A 6,806-nucleotide genomic window follows, 5' to 3' on the forward strand; every position below is an offset into this window, starting at 1 on the left:
ATTTGAATTATCAGTTAATGTAAATGAAGATGTTTGATAATCTGTTTACTGTAACCGATAAAGAGGTCTGGCCATCGGTATACAGGTAATAGCAGTTGTAAAGCTGTCAATGTAGAGTCACACTCAAACATTTTTTTTCAAAGTTGTTATGTGAATTAGTTCGATGTGGACCGCAGCGCTTATAAAACCTTACTAAATGAATTGGAAGCAACTCAAGATAAATAGACAGCAAACCTTCATTTATCTTTGTGCGTACGAAGAGTGGGATAAAAATGACCTATTCATTGCATATTAATAATCATGATTTGCTTCTAAAGACAAGGTATTTTGGAGGCCATGGACTCTTCAAATGGACCTTTACTTTCTGAGAACCCTAATTCAAAGAGGGGCTCTAAATAATTTTAATGCAGTCATTTTTCTCTTCTTTTCATCACAGGAAGCCAGGAACTGCACACAACTATATTTTAATTTGCAGAGGAGTGATAACTCACCTCATCAATTTAAATTAGGCATACAGTTTAAAATGAAATTACGGCTCTTCTTCTCTTCTGTATTTATGTTCAGTTACTACTGAAGGTTAAGGAACGCTAGGGTTGACACATGTAAAGGGAGTAAAAGAAGACTGATTCTTGTAGTCATCCACTGTGTTTTTCTTTGTTTTAGTAGTACTCACCTAAAACCCTAACAAACATAAGTAATTCGGCCTCTAGAACTTAAGAGAGTTACAAAGTCTTAACAATGGATTTTTGTCACCAAATGACAGTATAAGACTATCCAAGTGTTACCTGAACTTTTAATGCATACTGGTTATGCATATTTGATAAAAATGACCTTCCTAGAGCTATTACAAGAGGGTAATAAAGTTCAGAAGTGTCTGTAATGGCAGCAGTGCAGTAATGGAAGACTTTAGTGATGAAACAGCCACCAAGAAATTCAGGGTTTCTCCAACATTTTAACTGATGCAACACCCAGAGGTAAGCACAAGCTAGAAAAGATGGTTTCTATCATCAAAAATATCCTTATCATAGAAACATGGATTTAGAAATGATCATTGTCTGCTGCATAGACACTTAAAGCTGGTCTAAAATAGTAGGTAGGCTCCAACATCATTGTGCATATTCGTCTCATTGTATCAAATTTCTAGCATCAAATAACCCAATGCTCCACATTTGATAACTATTTACGCATTTCTTAGCAGAATTTCAATTGACATACAGATCAGGGGGATTGTGAGAGCTTAAGTTGTTTTTTTTTTCAGGTAGTTTTTGGTGGATTTTTGAAGTCTGTTTTGCATCATCCTGTTGCTGATATTTAGTGGAATCCATTCTTGCCTCTATCTGTGCACACAACCCCAAGGTAATATTTCCACCCCCATGATTATCAATTGGTAAGGTGCTCTTTTCATCTAATGCTGTTTTTTTTTTTTCTCCAAACAAACCTTTGCTGATTTTAGAGAGTTCAGTTGCCCAAACGATTCTGGCTTATCCAGATGTTGCTTTACAGACTTGAAAAACTGACTGTGATGAGGTTGCAGGTAAGTTTTCCTTCTGATGCCTCTTCCATGTAGGTCCTGTTTCTGCACAGTGGTCCGCAGTGCACCGCCACTCCTGTGTCAGCTAAACCGCCTTGCAGCTCCACTGCAGTCTATTTTTTTATTTCTTTGCTTGGCCTTTCTTGCCCATCAGACGTGTAGTTTGATCTGAAAGTTTTCTTGGTCTTCCAGATCTTGTTTTTACTTCCACGGTTCTCCTTAATGGCCATCTCTTAATGACATTTCTGACAGTGGAAATTTCAATCTGGAAGCACTTTGATATCTTTTCATTGCCTCCTCTTCTTTGTAGGTATCAATTAGCTTCCTTTTCAGATCTCGGGCAGTTGCTCAGAGGAACCCATAGTTGTTGAGTGTTACCACAAGGTTCGAAGAGTCAGAGAATTTATCAGCTCTGGAAATGTCACGAACTGACAATTCACAACGACCTGCCTTACAAGTCCTAATGAGTGAAGTTCTGAGTGTTGTGTAGCGTGCCCAAACGTTTGCACAAGCCAATTACTGTTTCATATTTTCCTTTTTTTAACTTCATGAGATAAAAAGTAACAAAGCATTAACATTTGAAGAGGCTCAACTGTACATTTAACGATCAGATGTATGAAAAAATCCTTGCAGTGTGTTAAAACATTTATTCAGCCTTCACACATGTACAGACCATTCACGAAACAGTTTATAAATGTGTTCAAAGGTAATGAAGCTTTGAAAATCAGACATTCTCGGCCTCACAAAAACTAGTTGGACAAAAACATTCTTAACACAAAGTCGACTTAACTAGATTTCTTCCGAGCTTTGGATGTTATATTATGTACGTACACCAAGTATGGATGTTTCACAGGCAGAATTATAGTTCTTACAAATCTATTAATACATTAACAAATACTTAAAAATATCAGTATATCTGCTGACGATTAAATTATAGTTCGTAGAGCTAAAATTAGTTGTCCATTAAATGAGTTGTAAGTTTTGCTATTGCTACACAGCTAACGTTAGCATTAACAGCTGTTTACTTACCAGTCTAGAAGAAACGTTGAGAGTTCATCATCAAACTTCATTCCTATAATCACCAAGAGTCTGCCCTGAAGAAGTAGTATAGCCTTTTGTATTGTAAATGCAATGATAGACAATGCTCTTTGTAAGACTGGTAGCTGTTAATGCTAACACTGGCTATGTAGCAATAGCAAACCTTACAAATAGCTCCTTTAACAAAACATTTGCAACTAGTTTGATTACTACTTGTTTGAGTCAATTTAATTTTTCAAGCCAAAATGCCAGTCATAACAGTCACTGGTTCCAGCTTCTTTAATATGAGGAATAACTGCTTTGTCGGTTTTATATGATTGTAACCTGAACATCTTTGGCTTTTGGACTGTTAGTCCAACAAAACAAGCAATTAAGAGACATCACTCTATCCCTAACTGATGTTTTAACACAAAATGAGTAATTGAGGAAATAATCAGCTAATTCAATAAAGAAAACATTTGTTATTTACATATTTGCAGACATTCTGTGTATAAATGCTAAATACTGTGTTTAAAATAAGCATGTATTCTTCATAGATAACCATAGAAAAGGTTCTGGTAATAAGCAAATCAAAAATTCTGCTGTAAAATCTTGTTGAATATGTTTAAGCTGCAATCCACAGCGTTTTGCCTTGAGGCAGGAAGTGTATTGTTAGTCTTGCCCTCCTCCTCCTCCCCCTCAACTGGTCAAGTTCCCAACTGACACTCATCACTCTTTTTAATGAAGGATCTGGCCTGAGGCTGCGGCACTCTGCATCCATGAAGCAGATTCTGCAAAAAAGACGACACTAATGCCGATGTTCGTTGTGTTTTTGAACGAGGTCTCTCATGCTGTATGTGGCGCTTTGTTAATTTTTTTCTTCCGGCTTTCCCTCATTGTAGTTGTTGCCATGACTTCCGTGATAGCCAGCTGATGGCTCCCCGTGCCTGTAGCAGATTGTATAAGAACCATAAACATCACAGAGCTCACTGAGAGGCCAATATCAGGCCAAGATGTTTATGTTTGTATGCACAGAATGATAATGTATAGTGCATAGGCATCTGAAAAACCTTGAAGTGCTGCTTGTGCTGTAATAACAGGAAGTACAGCTCCTGTAAAAACAGTTCATTTCTTACAGCGGTGCAACAGGGGAACAAAGACAGAGTGGGAACATGGGAGAAGGAACACGTTACTAATTTATCTGTGAATTTAATCAAATGGAACTAAACTGATTAAACTATATTTCATGCAAAGGGACAAAGCGATTTACTTTATAACATTTCCTCACCTAATGTATAATTTTAATCAACTCATATGTATTCTCTCTTTTAAATGTGCTCATTCAGAAATAATAGGAGCTATAATTGCTGTGTAATTACTTTGTGATGTAATTAGACCATGATTAGCACGACACTGGCTTTATTTATTGGAGCGCTTTTTTTTTTTTTTTTTTTTTTACAGTTTTTTCAGACATTTTTTTCACTCTCTAAGGCAAACATAGTAACATTTTGGTATGTCCAAGGAGTCTAAACATCACAACTGACGCCAATTAAAGGACAACCCATTTTCTGTTTTCTTACTGTTATCTCGTCAAAACTCAACAGCTGGTAGTTGGATTATTTGTTTGCACAGAGCAGACCATTAAAGGAAGAAAAACACTTAATGAATACCTGGTGAAACAGATGTAATCACGTATAGACTCCTATGGAAAAGTAAAGCTTAGTCAGTGAGGCTGTTCTGTCCATTTTAAGCAGCCGGTGATTTCTTCATGGGCTTACCAACTGCCGGCAACTTCACTTCCATCCATTACCTTGTCAGAAACTTTGTATTGAAATTGACTTATCTCATGACTCCCGGTCCTTCCACAATACATCTAAAATACTCTCCTGAGACCCAATTTCCTACCTGTATCCCTGCACCTTTTCGTTTGAGTTATTTCCTCTGTGAGCACAAGTAAGCCATCATGCTGGACAATACCGAAGACAAAAGTTCTTACAATGATGAAACACCCACACAGACACAAACCAAAGAGTCTTGAGGGTGTTTCTGATACTTTTAAATATATCTCTTGGCGTTTGTGAACCAAGAGACATTTAATTTAATGATACGTTTGTTATTAGATTGTGCAGGAAATCTGAGCTAGTTTGAAAAAAATAGAAATGCATGCTAAGAGAGGAAAATAATACACAGTGCATGCAGATAATATTTGACATTTCAACAGATTGGAGATTTATTTTGCAAAAAAACTGAACTGAAAACTGAAACTGAGCTTACAAGCCTACTTTTTTTTTCTGAAGAAACTTAAATTTTTCTCAGGTCATGTGCTAATGCCCAGACCAACAAAATAATGATGAAGATTTAGACAAGTATTGAGCAGCGGAAAAATATTCATATTCCTAGAGGTGCCATCATTAGCTGCTATACTCCTTGCTCAATGTTTACTCTCTGGGGTACAGCTGGAATGAATTACAGTAATTGATTGGATGCATGGAGGTGGATCGAGCACAGAGCTGTCCACATTTCTGACTGATCTACTTGTTATAACACTTCTCCCTCCTCCCTCTCTCACCAGCACATTTCCGTCTCTCGGCTTCACGAAGGCTGTCCTAACGTATGACCATTGTCTAGAGGTCACTGTGGATGTCCGAGTCATGTGGAGGCAGCTCGTCATGCAGAGCGCTGCATGCTTCAGGGAGTAATCACGAGCCTCCAGCTTCCCCCATCAACATTCTTCGCTGCCCTGAGGCCAACAAACCAGATTTTTCATGTCAGCTGGCATGCACCTTCAACTCATAAGTAACTGTTTGACTTTCACAAGTCTCGCATCATACAAGCATACACACTCCCAGGCAAGGTTGCTATATCCTTGGTCGATAATTATATGCCAGTTATAAGTGTCCACTTGCGCATGCAGATGGGCTGGGCTCCTTAAAAATCCAGGTAGCAGGTCGAATCCATCTACAAAGACTATTTATCATTCCCTAAGGGGGCAGCCCTCACATCGTAATAATAATTTCAAATATTTCTCATTACTTTTGTTCGCACTTCCCCACCTCCTTTCACACACACAAGCCCCACCAACCACTCCACTGGGAGGGAAAATGTAAATAAGGACAACTTTTGAAAAGTAATTTTCCGTGACTTCATGTGTTTTTAATTACTATTATTGGTTTTTTTTTTTTTAAGACAACAACCTAACATAAAAATATTAAGTCAAATTGTTACAAAACTGATAAAAGAAAAATATTTCACTGGCTGACATTCAGTTTATAAAATGACACATAAACAGGCAGATTTGCTCCTTGACTGACTTTAGACTTTTACTTATTTTAGATGTTCTCTGATGGACAAACACATAACACACATTACTTATGGAGCAATGCTGTTGGATTTAAGAAAAAGTTCTTTTTTTTTTTTAAAGATATGTTTTTGGGCTTTTGCGCCTTTATTGGACAGGATAGTGGAGAGAGACAGGAAATGAGGAGGCAGAGAGAGGGGGAATGACATGCAGTAAAGGCCGTCCGATGCGGGACTCGAACCGGGGCCAACTGCAGCGAGGACTGTAGCCTCTACACATGGGGCGCCTGCTTAGACCACTGCGCCACACGACGCCCCTTAAGAAAAAGTTCTATATGTCAAAAACAAAATTTATTAACATGAAAAGTTCTACTGCGTTCATTATCTTATGCAATAGAAAAAAATAGCCATCATTTGGAAAAAAAAAAAAAAATCAAAGTAAATGATGCTTCAAAATGCTGACTGATTGCATCAAATCCTGATTGTAGCTCATTACTGCTTAAGTACTTCATCTGAAGTGACAATGATTGTCATTTGTGATGCATGACACATCACTAACTTAGAAGTGGCAGGTATTTATGGACAGTATTTACTGCTGTAATGTCAGAGAAAGGGATGTGCCAATATGGTAATGCGGTGGTATATGGTTACAAATATACATATTTTGAGATATACTATGCTGAAAATGTCAGCATGTCTCGTTGTAACATGATGCGGCTGTCACACCAATGCATTAGCTGCTTTTTCGGTTGTACACATGCAGCAAATAGTAGAAGCTGAGAGGGCGTCTGGTATCTGTGTATCAGCATCGGCCTTGAATCCTGACAGAGGCGCAGGAAAACACATCCTCAAATAAATCAGAAATTCAGAAGAACAATCCAGCTACCACTTCCTTATATTTATGAAACCACATCGTCTCTGAATCTACATGCTATACTTGCAGTTAACAGTCATGCCGCCC

Source organism: Seriola lalandi, unplaced genomic scaffold, assembly GCF_002814215.2.
Source record: "Seriola lalandi dorsalis isolate HSWRI2012SDOR001 ecotype SW California unplaced genomic scaffold, Sedor1 jcf7180002054972, whole genome shotgun sequence".
In the NCBI taxonomy this organism is placed as follows: Eukaryota; Metazoa; Chordata; class Actinopteri; order Carangiformes; family Carangidae; genus Seriola; species Seriola lalandi.